The sequence below is a fragment of the Halichoerus grypus genome, chromosome 2, assembly GCF_964656455.1.
Source record: "Halichoerus grypus chromosome 2, mHalGry1.hap1.1, whole genome shotgun sequence".
Classification (NCBI taxonomy): Eukaryota; Metazoa; Chordata; class Mammalia; order Carnivora; family Phocidae; genus Halichoerus; species Halichoerus grypus.
This window is the reverse complement of record NC_135713.1, coordinates 133,673,947-133,693,023: the sequence shown is the minus strand read 5'-3', so window position 1 is coordinate 133,693,023 and position 19,077 is coordinate 133,673,947. Positions and strand designations below refer to the sequence as shown.

General features: G+C 39.2%; 1 protein-coding gene across 13 annotated transcripts in view; it reads left to right on the top strand.

Annotated features, from left to right (window-relative positions):
- Nucleotides 1-2,571: 2,571 nt before the first annotated feature.
- The window catches only part of CSNK1G3 (casein kinase 1 gamma 3), a 110,174-nt gene continuing 93,668 nt past the window's right edge, over nucleotides 2,572-19,077 (top strand). For 4 of the 13 annotated variants that reach the window (XM_078067567.1, XM_078067569.1, XM_078067570.1 and 1 more), the window contains exon 1: nucleotides 2,574-3,039. The gene's annotated coding sequence lies outside the window, so the exon portion shown is untranslated. Of the gene's footprint in view, nucleotides 3,040-19,077 lie in introns of all 13 variants that reach the window. The other 9 variants (XM_078067576.1, XM_078067572.1, XM_078067573.1 and 6 more) reach the window with 6 other exon arrangements.

Below are 19,077 nucleotides of genomic sequence, written 5' to 3'. Positions count from 1 at the left end.
TCTTTTCATGTCCTACAAGTTCTTTGCTTGAGAGAGAACGTAGGTATATTTTGTGGAGAGTAAAGCTGGCCATTTTTCCCTTTTTTATAAGCAGTAAAACTTCAAGTGTGATAAAGAAGGAAATGGAATACTTTTCCTGCTTAAAACTCTAATTGAAGGCCTTAATTCTATACTCTCTCTATGGGGTGTGTGTGTGTAGGTGGGGCTAGGTACCCGAGGTAAGCATTCAGGAGAGAGGAAAAGAAAGAGAAGAATCAAAATACGTAAGGGAGACACTGGGATCAGATGTGAAATTAAAGGTCCCAGAAATTTTACTTTCTTTCTTTCCTCAAACTCCCACTTGGTAAATCCGGATTTTTTTCTAAGAAATTTATGGTAGTCTTAGGCTGAAGTCATTTTGAAGTAACTTCCCCCCCCCCCGATTTTAATAGAAATATACAGGCAAAATTCATGTTGGCTGTTTCATCCTGTTTTTCATCGAAATCATTACAGTTGTTGCATGCCTAAATGATGGAACAAATATTTACTTGTATCAACAGAGATCTACACTGAACAGAATAAAGTTCTGGGGGAAAAATGTGACACTGCTTTGGAAACATGAAAAATATTAATAGAATATAAGTATCTGAAGAGTGGCAATGATAGGAAACATAAAAACTATTTGATGTATAATATAGATGATGAAGAACTGTGATTTGTCTGCTTATGTTGAGACATTATGCTGCAAAACGAGTTTTGGCTTAGATGCCTGTGGTTTTTCCTTCATTAACGTAAGCAATTTGCATACTGCCAAATTTTTCTTACAAAAGAATAATATGAAAATCTCATTGGTTTCCTACCTGTACTACTTGCCAGTTTTAATCTATAGCAATTTCTAGGGCTAAGTTTAACAAAAGAGTCTTTACTGAAGTGTTTAAAAATGTAAACTTTTATTCCCATCCCTATCTAAACATGTGATTTGATCATATATTTATATACCTATATTTCGTAAACATTTATCGGTCTTTGAGGGGTGGGAGGGAGGTATTCTTAATCTAAACCGAGTTTTTTGAGGCAGAGTAAAAAATGGTTTGTTGGTTGTCAATGACAGTATTTATAGTTTGCTATATTGCAGACATTTCTTTCATTTATTGAGATAGGATTAACTTTGTTTCCTGTCTGTACTGGAGCCTGGGATAGATCAGAAACTTTGGGATATGTAATTTGAGTAGGCGAATTATTCTCCAGTCAGGGCATGCAAAAATCTTAGTTGCTTCTGACTCTCTAATAAAATGATGGTGGTGTGGCAAACACAGAAGCAGTTCTCTTATTATCTGTACCAAGTAATAGTCACTTCTTCACCTTCAGTTTAGGAAACAGTGTGAAAAGAGAGGTCAAAAAAATGTAAGAAACCTATTGTAATAATAATAAAAAAAACCCCCAAACAGCATCTTTCCATATAACTACACCTTTGAAGTTTACACATTCACCTTATCATCAGTCTGGTACAGCACGGAGGGAAAAAAAGATAAATCCTCCATGATTTTAAAATGCATCTGTTTCACTGGAGACTTTTAAGTTTTTCCTGAGAGAGAGAGAGAGAGAGAGAGATGGAGAGACTCATGTCTCTTGATACAGTTTATCAAAACATAAATATGTTTGATAATGAATTTTTAAACAGCGCGGGGCTGTGATTGTTCTTCAGGCACACCTTAATGCCTGACTTTTGAAAGAACTTTAGACATAAGTAATATTGGTAATAAGTAACAATTAAAAACATATTTTCAGAGTCCTCTACAAATGCCTTCATGGCGAACGATTTCCACAGAGGTTTTTCAAAGTGACATATCTTCATCCCACTTAACCATCTGCAAAGACAGAGTATGGAATCTTCTGCCTTCTCTGTGTGGGCAGATGGGACTGCAAAGTGGAGTGAGAAAACACCGGTTCCACCTTGTGTTCTACAACTTGATAACCTGAGTGATGTTTGGCCTCTCGAAACTTCAGGAGGTGCATTTAAAACACTGAGCTAGTAACTATCACGTTATAGAGTTCCAAGGATTGATTACCTGAGCTCACAAACGGAGGTCTCTATAGACCGTAAATGGGATGCAAACGTGAGCCACAACTCAGAGTTCCAAGCAGCTGCATCCCTGCTGTAGCACTGAGGTCACAAAAAAGGGGGGAAATGTCAACCCGGTGAGGTCACTCCCTTAGGCCAGGGCCCTAAAATTCTGCACCTGGAGGGCTGTGCTCGGCAGAGCCTCGAGAACCTGACTTGGCACAATGGCGCCCTTAGGCTCTTTGCTCACCCAAGCCGCGGAATTTTCAGTAGCTGTCCCTAATCACGGGAGCGTTTTCTTCCAGTTCTCCCCCAGAGACCTCACCAAGCCTCTCCTCTCCTAGCCTCGCCCAGAGAAACATACCCGTATCCACTATTACTCCACGTTCCCCCTCACGCACCGCTCGTGCGGAGGTGGGGATGGAGGAGTGGCTTGGCTTTTATAGGCCTTGCCAGCCAATGAACGTGCTGCCTCTCTTCCGGTTGGCGAGCCGGCCAATCCGAGCAGGTCGCTGTAATCTTCGGCTCTACTCGGCTCTTTTCGCTGATGCGGGAGCTTGGGGGCCGCCGCCGCTAGAGAGACGCTTTCCTTTTTTATTTTTTTTCATGTGTTCACTTCCGGGTCCGGCGCCGATCCGGATGCCCGAGGCAGAAGGATGTTTGACCTCCGGATAAGCGAGGCGCCGCTGTGCATTCATTCCCGGCTGCATCGGTGGCGACAGCAGCGGCCCGGGCGGCGACTCTCCGGCCAGAGGCGGCGGTAGGAGGCACCGGCAGTAGTGCAGGGAGCGAGTCCGAGCCGAGCTGCGTTCCCTCCCTCGCTCGTTCCTTCCCCCCCCTACCTCGCTCGCTCCCTCCCTCCGTGGCTCGCTTTCCTCCTCCGGTCGCCGGCGGGTGTGATGTGCCGCCGCCGCTGCCCCCGCCGCCGCTGACTGACGGAGCAGGGGGCGCCGCCCGCGCCCGGGACCGACCCCGCAGCTCGCGGCCGCGCCTCTGAGGTAAAGCCCCCTCCGCGGTGGCGCGCGGCCGGGTGGCCCGGGCCCGGCGGCAGCCTCGGCGGGGCCGCTGCTCCCTCCTTCCCGGGTGGGGCTGGGTGGGCTGGGGTCCCGGGCTGGGAGGGCTGGGGTGCGACGGGGGCGGCGCCGCAGGCGGGGGCCGCGGAGGAGGAGGGGTGGGCGAGGACCCCGGCGGGCGGGCGGCGCGGAGGGAGGGGCCGCGGCCGGGGGGGAGGGGGGAGGTGGTGAGGGCGCCGAGGGCTGGGCGGCCGGGGAGGGGGCCGCGGGCGGCGGGCAGGGCGGGTGCAGAAGTTGCCGAGCGGTGCGGCGCGAGTGGGGACGCGGGGGAGGTGGGCGAGCCGGGAGAAGGCGGGGGCTTCTGCGGGGAGGGGTTTTGAGGTCGGGAGCGCAGCCCCGGCGCTCCTGATTGTGTCTAGACAATTACCCTCGGAGTGGGGGTTTGGGCAGGAGGGAGGCATCGGGCTGCTGGAAGGAGGTGTCAGGGGCCAGCATTCATTTCAGGGGTAAACTTCCCGCTGGGGTGTCTGTTGGGGGTGGGGGGCAGGGATTTACCTATTTGATAGAGCTTCTGACTTAGCTCAAAACTTAACCAAGGCATTAGTCGGGGGTAACAAAATTTCTCTGCTGACTACTGTTAAGGTGCTGGTTTGTTTGTTTACCCCACATGCAGGGGAAGTGACACACCGAAGCGTCGGTGCTCTTGGTCCCCAGCTCCTACATTTCTTTTCGGTGGGGTGGTGATGGAGATGTGTGTGTGCTTGTGGGGTGGGGGTAGTTAGGCCTGTATTAGGATCATTCCAGTTTTCCCAGGGAAGGAGGAAAAGTTAATGGGTGGGAGAGAAAGAGAGAGTCTGTGTGGGAGACGGCTACTGTTGCTATACTGTGGGAATTAGTTGTAACTCTGTTGTAATGAGTAGGGAGGCTGGCCAATAAATGACCCCCTTTTAACCTTTTGTTTTAGAACGTCGACTTTAATTGGAAAATTAAAAACCTGATTTAATAAGAAAATAAGTCAATATTTCTCGGGCAGTTACTGGTGAATGACATTCGCTCACAGTAACCGATGTTGAACTACATCTGAGTTGGAATACTTTTAAAAATTAAAAATATTTAATTTTTAAACCCGTGGATATATTTTTGAGGAATATTTGCTTTCCCTATAAATAAAAAGTGGAGGAAAAATAACACAAATTATAAGAATGAGTTAGGGTTAGAAAGATAGGAGGCCAGTTTAAGAAACCATCTTCCACCAAAAATCAGATACAGTTGGTGACATTCTTAATAACTTTTTTCGGGGTGGGGTGGAGAGTTCTGCCTAGTGTATTTCATAACTCTTTCCAAACTTTGCTCCGGCTCTATTCTGAGCTAAGATAAAGTATCTTTTGTATATATTAGCCCTTATCATTGCACATTAAAATGAAAATCGTATTTATTGGCATTGAAAGGAAGACATTAATCAACTGCATGGCTTTGGCATAGATTCTCTGGAATGTACAGACACTTTGGCTTCCAGGAGCTTGCATTTCTGCATATGCATCAGGTATTAGTATTTCTTATTAGAATGGGGACAGAAAGATTAATTTTAATATTGATATATATGAGAGTTTTTGGGGGGATCTTAGAAAGTGATAATCTTCAGTGATGACTTATTGTGCTCTCTGCCATTCATCAACTCAGAACCTCTTCTGCCATTCATCAACTCAGAAATTAATGCATTATGTAATTATTGTTATTTTCATTGTTAGATTTACAAAGGGTTAACTCTTACCAAAATCTTCAACACATGGTATTCATTTATTCCTTCAAATAAAAAGACTGGAATTAAAATCAAGGAATAGTTCAGTTCAACCCGGACCTTTACTCTGTGGTGAGGATGGAAGAGTGGTTAGAATATGAAGATGAATCAGACCCAGTAGTCGTCTTAAAGGGAGAAGCAGACATGCACAGAAATAATGGCAACACAAGACACCTGTGGGATTTATTAGAGGTGCATGGAAGCGTGTGTGTGTGTGTGTGTATAGAGAGAGAGAGAGACTGATTTTTGACTGTGGAATTATGAATGACTTCAGAGCTGGTAGCACTCCATTTGGGCATTAAAATATTTTAATGGGCAAATGGGGGCTTGGTGTTTGTGTGTGGGAGGGGGCTTAGTTTTCTAGGCAAAGAGAACAGCTGGAGCACAGGCATGTTGGTTGGGTATTATGGGGACTGTTGAGCTGCACATGAGGCTGCTGGGCCAGGAGGTCTTTATGGGAGAGGAAGCTGTGAAAATAGGTGGAGATCAGGCGGTGGAAGTCCAGAATGCCTTGTATTTAAAAAATGAGTCAGTTTGAGGTATAAAGGTCCAAATGTCCAGATTTTATGCTTCTAGGAAGTAGGTAGGCAAATAAGGATAGTAAGTTCAAGGAAACAAACTATAACAGAATAATCAACTTGTTATGATTTATGCTAATGGAGGAAAGCAGAGAAGTATATAATCTACAACACTCCATACCTGGCTTTGTCATATTTCTGTACTTGAATTTGAATATGGGTGTGTCTGGAAATCTGGTAATTAGTTGTATATGAAATGAATCCAGGGTGTAAAAATGAGCCTCTGGAAGAAATGGGAAGCTCTCTGTTTATTTCTCTGTCCCCTTTGTAACCCACTCTGTACTGGCAATAGGCTATTTTTCTGGTGTAGTTTATTGATTCAGAGTTTTTCAGAAGGGAACAATTGGTTGTTTAAGTTTTAGAGGGTTTTCCAAAAGAATATTTCAAACTAAATTGAGGGCATGCTGCACTGTTAAACAACAAAACAAAACACAGATCATTGGATAGTTATATTATTGTTAATGCATTTGAAGGTGAGATTAACTATGGATAAAGTGAAATGTAAGGAATCTACATACAGGGAGAATTGACCATGACAGTGGGATGATGAAATGGGAAATGTTCACGATTCCAGATAATATGTGTAAGGTTTTTAGTTATCTTAAGTATTAAATGACCCTAAAATAATTTAACCCCAATCTTTATCCCTATCAAAGAAGTACTTAGAGGGCGCCTGGGTGGCTCAGTCGGTTAAGCGTCTGCCTTCGGCTCAGGTCATGATCCCGGGGTCCTGGGATGGAGTCCCGCATCACGCTCCTTGCTCTGCGGGGAGCCTGCTTCTCCCTTTCCTCCCGACTTGTGCTCTCTCTCACTATCTCTGTCTCTCTCTCTCAAATAAATAAATAAAACTTAAAAAGAAAATTAAAAAAAAAAAAGAAGTACTTAGAAAAATACCACCGTCACAAATGACAGTGTTTAAGTCTATGTAGACTCACCTTTCTGGGAAGATTGTTTGATATTTTACTAACTATTCCCCTCTAGGTGTCCAGAAAGGGTATATATATTATAACTGAATTTGTGAACCTGCGTATAACTGAATTATCATAAACCTTCCATTTAAAACACTAATACTTGTTAAAATTTATTAACTGCCTACTTTGTAGAGCGACAATAGATGATACTGTCACGAGAACTCTTCTTGTTAGATGGCGTATAACCCTTGCTTTTGACAGTTGGAAACAGTCATCTAGAGTTTAAGTAACCTTTTTAAGATATAGCACAGTGCTTATTTAAATCATTTTTTTCCTGACTTCAGAGTCTTAAACCACCGATGATCTGTTCTTTTCTAATCTTCCATCCTCTTCCTTTTTTGTGTTTTCTCGAGAGGTTGGCACTTAATGGTATTGATTGGTATTGTTAGTATATGTTTGGGTGTTGGTTCTTCAAGATGGAACTTTTTTGGAAATGGCAATTTTGGGGGTATCTGTAGTTCTTTAATTGTAGAGATTCCGTAGGAACGGACAGTATGGTTCTAGTGACTAAAGCTACCTCAGAGTATCCTTTTGTGATGATCTATAGGGCAGAACCATATTTGGGATTCTTCATGTGTAGAAATCAAGTGTGTATTATCCATGAATGTGAAGTGACTTGGGAGACGCTCTGCATTACTCAGAAAATAAGGAATGAGAGAGAGAGAAAAGGACAGATAAGTTTTACACATACATTACAGGCTGCTATTAGCCATGTTTTTTCTAGCTCCCTTCTCAAAGCTAGGATTTAGAAACCGTAAATGTTTCCTAAACTATAGGGTTTCCTCCTATTATGGGACCTTAGGAGGGTGTGTAGTGATTTGTTCTTAAACTACAGTAAGTGATTGGTTATATTCTCTCCTGCCACTCCCTGCCCGTCATCTTTGTTATGAGAAAGAATTCTTAATCAATGATCTTGAAGCGTTTATGTATTTGGTAGAGAAGACACACACTCCGGTCATTTTCTTGACTAATGATAGATCACACAGTTATAATTTAATTTAATGAAAGTCTGTAGCTCAGTTATATCCACATATTCCTAAATCACATCCACATTTTTTATAGCTTTCACTGGAAGTAAGTAAAATCTTATGATACTCTTTTTCTTAAGATAATGATGAATTGTTAGAAGGTTGATTGGTGGGTAGAATAAGCAAAGACTCTTGGGAACAGCCTATTTCAAGAGACTGTTTTAACTCACCTGTTCGACCCACTCAAAAGATTAATACTCTTCATTCATTTGCTGCTTGATGCCCATGCTATACTAAATGGCAGTAGACTACTCTCTAGTTTGTTTTGGAATTTTTAATCCCAGTAGTTATTTTATACTTACCAAGAATTGTTTGTGTTTGCCCCCAACAAACTGTTGATGGGACTTGTACTTGATGTTGTAATTACATAGTTTAATGAAACATTATTTAGTGAAATATGGAGGCAAAAAGTTATTTGTATAAGAACCTCTGGCTCCTTTGAAAACAGGTGAGTAGCTAAAATAATTATAGTTAAAATAGATGTGGGTGAGATAACTTTAAACAATGAGGGAAACCTTCATTAAACCCTAAAAATCTAAAAAGAATCGACAATAAGATTGCTTTTAAGTTTTGCAAGATATCTATCCATGTTTAAAAAACAGAAACTGGAAATCACAGGTGATGTACACTAGGTGTGGTTTTGCAAGAAAGACAATAAACTGTGATCTGTAGACCAATACTTGAAGAAAAGGCCTTGGCCTTGCATTAAAAGATTGTCTTGGGAGTGTACATTTTTTATGTTTTAGTTGCAATAAAATGTTCAAGATATGTAGATTTTTTTATGATTCCCATTTCATGTTTTTTTTTAAAATTTTTAAGATTTTTTTTTTTTTTAAATTTGAGAGAGCGAAGGAGAGCAAGAGAGAGAGAGTGCGAGTGTGAGAGAGCAGGGGGAGGGCAGAGGGAGGGGGAGAGAGAGAATCTCAATTAGACTCAGTGCTGAGCGCAGAGCCCGATCGGGGCTCAATCTCACAGCTCTCAGATCATGCCCTGAGCCAAAACCAGGAGTCGGAGGCTTAACTGACTGAGCCACGCAGGCACCCCATGACTCCCCTTTTAAACTAACTTAGGAACTCTTGGTTAATAATATGTTAAAGACAGTCTCTGCTTCTAAAATATCTATTTTATACCCTATCTTAGAGATTGATTTAATAGCATCGTCTGATAAAAAAGAAATTCTGGTATTTCTGACTGTATTCATTCATACCTTAGGATGAATTGTTTAATTATCTAGTCAGGTGATCATCCTATGGTTTTCACATATTTCCCTGTATGGTCCTTGATCTGACTTCGTATTCTACCTTTCAGCTTTTATATAGAGAGGAGCCTTCGTAGAATCCCCCCATCTCCTCAACCTGAGTAGGGACTGCTGGAGTGAATTGGTAGAGGAAATTGTCCCTTGGAAGAGGAAATGCCATACCCTTGATGTGTACCAGGAGTGTTTGAGCTTGGTGCAAAGCATGCTGGTCTAGCAGCTTAGAGGAGCTGCCCTCCTGAGCCCTCCTAGCTCAGCTCAAGTGTAAAGGAAAACTTTTAGGTTATAGGAAAGGAGGTCCAGGTGGGGGAAGGAAAGATAGATAGGTTATGCTATTTATCTTGGTGTTGCTGCATTTTAATGCCTGAAATGCAGTAGTTTCTGGTATGGAACACTAAAGTATTGAGGTAGGGCTAGTTTTTCAGAGCTTTGGTCTGCCTCTCTTTGATTTTTTTTGGCTCTGCTCTCCTCTTTGTGTTGGATTCATCCTCAGGCTTGTAGCAAGATCACATCTAGACATGCATTGGCCAGGAAATGTTTTGCACAAGCTTACCAGCATACTTTTCCTTTCATGTTTTATTGACCAGAATTAGGTCATGTGTATTTCCTAACCAGTCATGACAAGGGGAGTAGGGTTATCATGGTTGATTTCTGTTAAATCAGGATATATCCCCTGCATTTGGGGATGGGGTCACATTTTCCTGAGTTACATTGTGGAGGGAGGATATTTTTAAAAATTGTGGGAAGAATATGGGGGAAATGGATGTTAGAGAGGCAATCAACAGTGACCACTATATCTACTTGTTTTGAGAATGAAAATAAATAATGCATATAAATGCACTTTGAACTTTAAAGGGTTGTACAGATGTAGCGGATGAAAGATTAGAAAGCTGCTTCTATGTTGCTATCTTAAATGTGCTCAGGTATGAATATTTTAGGAGCATAAAACAGTGTTAGTTTTTTTATTGACTAACTTTGCATCAACAAAATCAGTTATTCAAGTTGTAAGATTATATATATCTTTTTTCCACAAAACTCATAAAGCTATTATAACTTTAAATTAAAAATTTCTACCTGTAAACTTACTTAAATTTTTTTGAGTTGCTGCCCTCCCTCCTTTCCAAAAATTGCCCACATCTTTGATCTTGTCAGATTTCTTTCTTCTTCACACTTAGAGGACAGTGAGTTGAGGAAATGGGAATTTGTCAGTCAGAGGAAGGGTTTATTTTGAATCACGGAATCCTAGTGAGATAGGAAAGGACAGTTTTTACCTATCTTGAGAGAAGCAAAAAATTGGTGGGGGAATGGGGAGACGGGGGAGAATCACAGAATTTTGGAATTGAAATGAAGTGAATCATGGGAAGGTTGAGTGAAATGCTCACGTCACACCCCTGGTGGGTAGACCCTTCTATCCTAATTGGTAGTGTGGTGCTCTTTCTGACCCAAGAGGTGGGAGGCCATGAAGAGATTTGTCGACTTTGCAGTTTTGCTTGAGACCATGGGGTAGTTCTGTAAAGGAGTCAGCCAACTGCTGTTAGAACGATATATATTTCCAGGCTTTGGAAAATTTTAGCTAGAGATTTGGTCTTTTTTTTTTTTTTTTAAGTAAAGCAAACAAACTGACAGATTTTTAAATTTTCCCTCAAGCACAGCAACACACACAGACAGACAGAGAAACAAGTAACCTCAAACCTGGCCTGCTTAAATGAAAATGCAGAAGCAGAATGAGTGCTTGGAACAATTTATGTATGTTTAAATTCAAGGAAGTTGTTATCTTAAAGATTTTTGTGCCTGTAGTATATGTAAAAGAATGCATGTGTGTGTGTATTATACATCTATATTGAGATACATGCATATATTATATATAAACACAGGATTTTAATTGTTGTAATACTTCTCATTGTAATTGTGGCACTTGTAAATATACAGAGTAAATCCATCCATCCTCTGCAAGGGTATTTATGTTAATGACAGTTATTTATAAATAGTGAGATTTGGGGTGATTTTTATTTTTACACTTTTTATACTTCTCTATATTGTTTGGATTTTATGCTGTAATTAATCATTATTATTTATTGTTAGGAAAAATAGTAAAGTTTTTTTTAAAGAGGAAGAAAAAGTAGAATCCTGGGGTAGGATGTTTTTTACCAACTTAGATTTTAACATACTTCTGCTTTTGTTTGTATATTACCTTGAATAAAGTATGTCTGGAATGCAGGGCTACTTTGCAGTTGTCTTTACTTTTAGAATTGTACTTTTTAAAATTATTTACCTTAAAATTTTAAGTTGAAATTGGCCATTTGATACCTTTTGATACAAGTGTACTGTATAAAAGTAGTGGACTTATGAATATTTTGTAGTTATTAATCGTGTTACCTATTTTTACGATTTTATTTTTGACTTCAGGTGGTATACTTGGCAGTGTATTAGAGGACACTGTATTAAAGTCAAAGTTATAGTCAGAGTTTCCTTTAGTAAAAAAGGGAAGTGACAATGTTTTTTACCCTTAGAGCCAGTCTGTGTCATGTTTATTTTCTATTTTTGTGAAATACTTATTTTATATTCTAACAATGAATACTTTCAAATGGCAGGCAAATATAGTAGGTAATGTCATAGGTAGAGAAGAGAGAAAATTCGTGGTATTCCTCTAGTTTTATGGTGTGCAAATATATGGCTACAAGACCTTTTAATAAAAATCCTGATTTGAAAAACTAATGTTGTAATGTATGGTGATTAACATAACATAATAAAAAAAAAAGTAGTGATATACATATATGCTACAATTGTATTATATACGTGTCTATGTGCATACACAATAAAATATTATTCAGCCTTAAAAAAGAAAAAAAAAATCCTGATTTGAAGTGCAAATATAACCTAGTATTGTTTTGGAGGTGAAACTAGTAGATGTCAGTTGTTGGTGACATTTTTAGAAACTGGTATTTGTAGGTGCATATTTTTATAGGACATTATTTTATATTCTTTTATTCTAGAGATCTGAAAACAATGTGAACCAAAAAATGTATACATCTTAAAGAAGTGGAATCTTGTAATGCCAGTTTTCATTTAAAAAACGGTAGATTATTTACTGAGTTTTTTTTTCTGACATATGAATGTCTGGGCATATTGTAGCTCATATTCTTTTATACATTTGAGGTTCTGAAAGTATTTGTGGTTAGTGACATATCAAAATGTAATCAACTCTTTAAAATCATTCCTTTGAGTATTTTCTGATACTCTGTTAAACGTTGGTAACTGAGTATGTATCATATGCATGTTTATTGTATGTTCTGCTGTTGATACACATTTTAGTTACCAACTACTGGTGAAGTTGTTTCTGAAGACCAATCGAAAAAATCCTGAGAATTGGGAATGAGAATGTGAGATAAGTCAAAATGTCTTTTATTATAGGCACTTGTTTAGAATCTTCCAATTCAAAATTAGTAAATTTTTTTCTGTGACAGAGTAAATGAGAACAAAAAGGGGTAATTTTAAAGATAATCCTTGCTGTAAGGCTGGGAGTGCTACCACTGACTAGAAATAAAAGTGTTTGTGAAGAAGGCTGTGTGTACCAGTGGTTCTCAGCCCTGACTTGACATTTACATTTTTTGGGGACCTTAAAAGACATGATGGATAAAGGGATTTTTACCCCTGCTCATTGATATTTGAGTCTGGGGCTGGGGCACTGATACATTTTAGGGTTTCTCTAGGTGATTCCGGTGTGTGGCAGGGTTGAAAAGGACTGATTTCTCCTTTTTATACATCTCTTAGCTCTTAACTTTCAAGTTCTCTTTTTAATTGGGATAGGGGTGTGAAAGTGAGACAAGATATGCATAGGAAACATTTGCAAGAGGACCAGGTTAACAAACCAACTTCTGTTCATAGTTTCGTACCCAGAATCCTTAGTGATGCCACTATATTCTTTGCTTATTAGCAGTTTTTACTACACAGCACCAAAATTAGAGGATTTTTGAAGTTTGGAATATTTGTTAAAGGGAAATTTATCAAGAATAAATTAAAGTATCATCTCAGATGCCCCTGAAAATCTTAAGAAACCTAAAGTGATAAAAACAGTTGTATCTTTAATGTTATGTAAACTATAAGAAGGCAAGAATTGTTGCTAATCAAAAGTTTATTAGTCATAGCTTATATTTATCATATTTATAATATCATTGAGTTGTATTTTTCCTGGAACATAAGGTTGAAAGAGGCCTTAATAGTTGAGTATAACTGCATGTGTACTGCTTTACTCTCTTTAATACCATTGTTGATGAGGAATATCTCTGTTTTCCCCTAAGTGGAAATAATTCACTTCAGTTATAGTACATTGTGTATATAGTATGTTGTCTATATCCTATGTAGTCAGTAATTGTATACATGTAAATGCACTATGATAATAGGGTTTTGTGGTTATTGTATCCTGTCATGACAATCAGGGTCTTTTTTTTGTGTGCCACATTTAGTGTAGCTTCCTAGGTCACAAACACCCTTACCAGTTACGGTCTTTTGTGATACAATGAGAACAAGCCGTTTTATGATGAGTTCAATATGCTAAATTCCATTCAAGGAACGTTGTTTGCCTGGTGGCAAAATTGGGTTTGGCAGTTCCTCTGTAAATTTCAAGGGTTAGACTTTCGTAAACTGCCCTAGAAGGACAATTTGTGGTAAAGAAATTTAAGAGCGGATAGAGTGTAGAGGACATGTTCTGTGAGAACTTGGAGAAGACTTTTAGAATTATTTTGTGTTCACCAAAATCCCACAAGTAAATCAGCACATGATAACAAGGCTCCCAGTAACACTTTGCACACACAGTGATTGAGCAATGGGTACTGTTCTTTAGGACCATAATTTCTTATCAACAATGTTAACATCCAGAATGCTCTGAAAACCAAAAATATTTTCTTGTATGTTTGGCACAAATTGGTTTTTTTCATAAAACTTGTGTTGAACTGTTGTGTCTATATTTCATGGATTTGTTGGTTTCACTGCAGGAATACTAAATGTTTGATTATAATATACTGTTCCAGACTTCTGTGTGTCGTCCCAGCCTTTTTACAAAATATGTGGTGTATATACACTGTGTCACCTGTCAAAAATCCCCTAAAATTCCGTATTCCAAAACATATTTGGCTGCAAGAACTTTGGAAAAGGGCTTGTGGAAATTGCATTAATTTGCTTCTACGTCTTGTTTCTTCATAGAAACTCTTCAGCATCTTATTCCTCTGAAGTGGAGTTTCAGTAAGATGCTAGTAAATTTTAGTGTTTTTTTTTTTCTCTTGTAAATACATACATACCAAGGGGCACTTTATTTTAATCTGTATTTGTTTAACAGTTGTTGAAAGCTTTTCTATTTTTTTTGGCACTAAGTTATTAACCCTGGTCCTGTGGGCCCCAGTGTGGTCCCAGGAGCATTGTGTAATTAGGATGCTTGGGATGGAAAATGTTTCGGGTAACTGGCATAGCCGAGTATTCATCACACATTCAGTTTAGTCCTTGGGGTTATATAATTTTACCTCTGCACATGGTAGCTTCATGCCAAAACACCTGTAGGCAGTCCTCTTTTTACATATCTTGGCTTCCTTTTTTCATAACAGAAAGAAGCAGGGGTGTGGTTGTAATGCCTGTTTTAGTTTCCTTAAACTTCCTTAATTTGTTTTTAAGACTTCACTGCAAAAATCTATATACTTAACTCTGGCTTTTTTTCCCCCCCACCGACCATCTTTTCTGGTTTTTTCTTTTCTCTCCTTTTCTTTATTACTCCACCCTCCCCTCCTTTATTTATTTATTTATTTTTAATGTTTTATTTATTTATTCATGAAAGTCAGAGAGAGAGAGAGAGAGGCAGAGGCAGAGGGAGAAGCAGGCTCCCCGCCTAAGCAGGGAGCCCGATGCGGGACTCGATCCCAGGACCCTGGGATCATGACCCGAGCCGAAGGCAGACGCTCAACCATCTGAGCCACCCAGGCGCCCCACCCTCCCCTCCTTTAAAATAATATTTCTCAACAAGAGAAGTTCATGGTTATGGTATTCTGAATCAGAAAAAATGCCCTGCTGGTGGGAAAGGTGACATATAAATCTGCATATTCTGGTATTCTCCCCCCCCCACCCAGGAGGACCTTATTCTAGGGGAGTGATTATTGTACTGCTTGATAGTGTTCTGTGTACATGGTCATTGCTTTCTTTGCCTCCGTAGACACTGAGGGTGATGGGGTGGTGTACCCTGTGGTACATGCTTTTTCAGTTGTGTTTTTGAATTTACCAAGATGGTGGGCATTTTACCATGTAGTTACTAATGGAAGATTTAGAGCTTACATAGTTAGGTTATGTGCACTTGCTGTGTGCTCTGAAAAGTGCTGTAATTCTCTTGTACATATCATACTTTATATTATTGTTCGTTTGAGCTGTGCGATGTCAGGGATTATGATTGTCTTGTGTGCCATTTCATTTCATGTATTTGGCACATGATAGGCCTCTTGTGATTACTTATTTGTTGAATGAATGGATTAATCATTTCATCTTTTTTATTAGGGAGAATTAACATGGAAGAACCTTGATTAAATGCCTCCTGAGGCACTGTGCTCGCTCCAAACCAAGTTAGTGTGCATCAGCATAGTTGTGTGAGGTATCTCAAACAAATAAATTGGCCCTGCTTTAAATGTGCTAATAAACGCAAGCATCTGACATAGTTACTCAGGCTTAAAAGTAGAGAAATACTTTATAGAAAGGTTTTCTTTTTTTAAATGGCAGAAGTTGAAATTAGATGCATTTATGGGCTAGCCAGAAAATTTAAAGGAAGTATTCAGTTTTTTGAACATTTCACTGAATTACGATTTTGTCGCAAGGTATTTTTTTATGTTAGATAAATTTTTCTTTTTCCTGTTTTTAAATTTTTGCACACTAAAGTTCACTCCCCGTACTATTAGTGCACGAAACAATTCCATTAGCTCCAAATATTTCCCTCCTGCTGCCCCTTTGTAGTCAACCCCTTCTACTCCCAGCCCCTAGCAACCCCTGATCTGTTCTCAGTTTCTGTAATTTTGCCTTTTTCAGTTTCAGAATAGCATATCAATGGAACCATGTGGTATGCAGCCTTTTGAACCTAGCTCCTTCCCCTTTGCATAGGGTATTTGAGATTCATCCAGGGTGAAGCATGTGTCATTTCTTTTTGCTGCTGAGCAGTATTCCATTATCTGGATGTACTTCAGCATGTTTATCCATTCACCATTTGAAGCATTTGCTTCCAGTTTTTGGCAATTAGGAATAAAGCTGCCCCAAACATTTATGTGCATTTTTTTTTCTCTTTTTGGTAAATTGAAGTTTTCATTTCACTTGGTAAGTTCCTAGGATTGGAATTGTTGGTCATGTGATAAGTATATGTTTAACTTTATGAGAAACTGCCAAACTTTTCCTAAGCAGCCGTATACCGTTTTGCATTCCCACCAGCAATGTCGAAGAGTTCTAGTAATAAGCAGTTCCTGAAATTTAAATTTGCAATCTTGAATTACTTTTTAATAATTAGCTTGTTAATTTAGTTGCACACCAAAATATCATGACCATAATATTTATTCTGAACATGATCTTTTCATTGCCGTAGACCTATCAGATAGATAGTGATTTAGGGGAACCTCAATTTTTAGGGAATGCAGTCTTCATGATGTTTCGGAGCTTTTCTTTCTGGCTCAGGTGAGCCAGCCCTGATCTCTGTAAGAAAAACTAGACCTTGGGGCGCCTGGGTGGTGTAGTCCGTTAAGCTTCCAACTCTTGGTTTTGGTTCAGGTCCTGATCTCAGGGTCGTGAGATTGATCCCCACATCAGTTGGGTTCTGCACTCAGTGTGGTCTGCTTAGGACTCTCTCTCCCTTTCTCTCTGCCCCTCCACCCTACTCTTTGTCTCTTTCTCAAATAAATAAATCTTAAAAAAAAAAAGAAAGAAAAGAAAAGAAAAACTAGGCCTTAACCCTGGTGCCCATATTGGGACTTAAATTGTCTTTCAGTTCTGTGTCTTTGTCTTCTGGCTACAGCATTTACTTGGAGAAGGATTTTCGTGGTTTGGTCTGGGCAGAAAGAAATCCGTAGTCTGAAGAAGTGGTAGTTTAAGCTTTTCTATCACTTATTGCAAGTTTCATTCTAGAATCTTATAGAAGTCAACTTGGTTATTCATGATTTATTCTCAGTTATGATATTAAGTTCTTTCTATGATGAGAATTGACAATATTAGCTTCCTAAGTAAAATTCTCAAGTGTGAAATCTTCTTTTTAAAGGTTTTATTTATTTGTCAGAGAGAGAACACAAGCAGGGGGAGGGGTAGAGGGAGAAGCAGGCTCCCCATTGAGCAAGGACTCCAGGATCATGACCTGAGCCAAAGGCAGACACTTAACCAACTGAGCCACCCAGGCGTCCCTCAGATGTCGATACTCTTGAGTGAACCTTTTAATTTTGTGACCTTTGCCTACACACGACGGTTATTTGTAAATATATATTTTTACAAATTTAGGGAATTAGCACTTAGTTAAAAAAATATAATTTCATTATGAGAACTGTGAATGAAGCAGCTACTGACTTTTCTGAAGTACTTTCTCATTTATCTGGCATAATCACTCAGCGACCTGTTAGATAAATTAGAAGATTGAATTTATATTAAAATATTTTATTTTAGTATTCTTTTAAAATGATCAACTTTATGAGGTAGTACTCTTCTCAGTGTTTTCTAAACATATTCAGATCTTGCTGAGTCAGGGTTCTCATTCTGCACATCAGTTATAAAGTGTGCTGTGATGTATAGATTGTCTGAATTTATCGAGGTGTAAAGGTTGTCTTCTTTGTTCTCTGTCATATTTTTACTAGTCACTTCAATTGTTCCTTCTATGTTTGATTTTCTAATACTTACTAGAATTATTTTAAGATTAAAATATAGTTTAGGGGCTCTTTTTGTTTAATGAGCAAAATATGCATTTTGTGACTTCTTTTAGTGCATTTTTTTTCCTTCTGGTTCATAGCTATGTTTTGGAGATTTGAAACTACAGTATAGGGGCACCTGGGTGGCTCAGTCATTAAGCGTCTGCCTTCAGCTCAGGTCACGATCCCAGGGTCCTGGGACCGAGCCCCGCATCGGGCTCCCAGCTCCCCTGGAAGCCTGCTTCTCCCTCTCCCACTCCCCCTGCTTGTGTTCCTGCTCTCTTTGTCTCTCTCTCTGTCAAATAAATAAATAAAATCTTTAAAAAAAAAAAAGCGAAACTACAGTATAAAGGACCTTTGATTCGTGAGGTGTTATTCCACTTGTTGTATCTTCTTAGAGCTGTAAATTGCCGGCCTGTCCATACCTTTTTTTTCCTTCTTTCTTTGAAAAAGACATGATCTTATAAATTAACATTCCTAAACTTCTAAGAGGTAGTTTGTCTGTTCACTCATTCATTCATTCACTCATTTATTCAACAAACTTTTAATAAACATCTGCTATGTATTATGTATTATAATAGATAATGAGGAGACCGAGTTCAATAAAATATCCTTGCCCTTCAGGACATCAGATAAAATAAATGGGCTATCTTTTTTTTTTTTTTTTTTAAATTTTTTTATTGTTATGTTAATCCCCATACATTACATCATTAGTTTTAGATATAGTGTTCCATGATTCATTGTTTGTGCATAACACCCAGTGCTCCATGCAGAACGTGCCCTCCTCAGTACCCATCACCAGGCTAACCCATCCTCCCAACCCCCTCCCCTCTAGAACCCTCAGTTTGTTTTTCAGAGTCCATTGTCTCTCATGGTTCGTCTCCCCCTCCGATTTCCCCCCCTTCATTCTTCCCCTCCTGCTACATTCTTCTTCTTCTTTTTTTCTTTCTTAACATATATTGCATTATTTGTTTCAGAGGTACAGATCTGAGATTCAACAGTCTTGCACAATTCACAGCGCTTACCAGAACACATACCCTCCCCAGTGTCCATCACCCAGTCACCCCATCCCTCCCACCCCACCCCAATAAATGGGCTATCTTAAGGTTGAAAAGTAAAAACGTTATGCCTTGTCTTTCGTGTAAATTGGTTGTAAAATGTAAAGGTTTCATCAGGTTCACTTAAAATTTTTTTTTCTTCCATTAGGAAGTTCAAAGGTTATCTTTTTTTTTTTTGAAGTTGGCAGCAAGTGATACTTGCCTACTTCTATTAGTTCATTAGGAGTTGCATAATGACAGTATTTGAATTCTTTCATTTCTTACTTATTAGATGGGAATATATTTAAAGAGAGAAAATTCCTCTCATCAATTAGGGTTGATCCTCATTATTAACAGATTCTATATTTGCAGATTTCTCTGCTTGCTAAAATTTATTGGTAACCCCCCAAATCAGCGTTCTTGGTGCTTTCCCAGGCATTCACGATATGCACATGTGCAGAT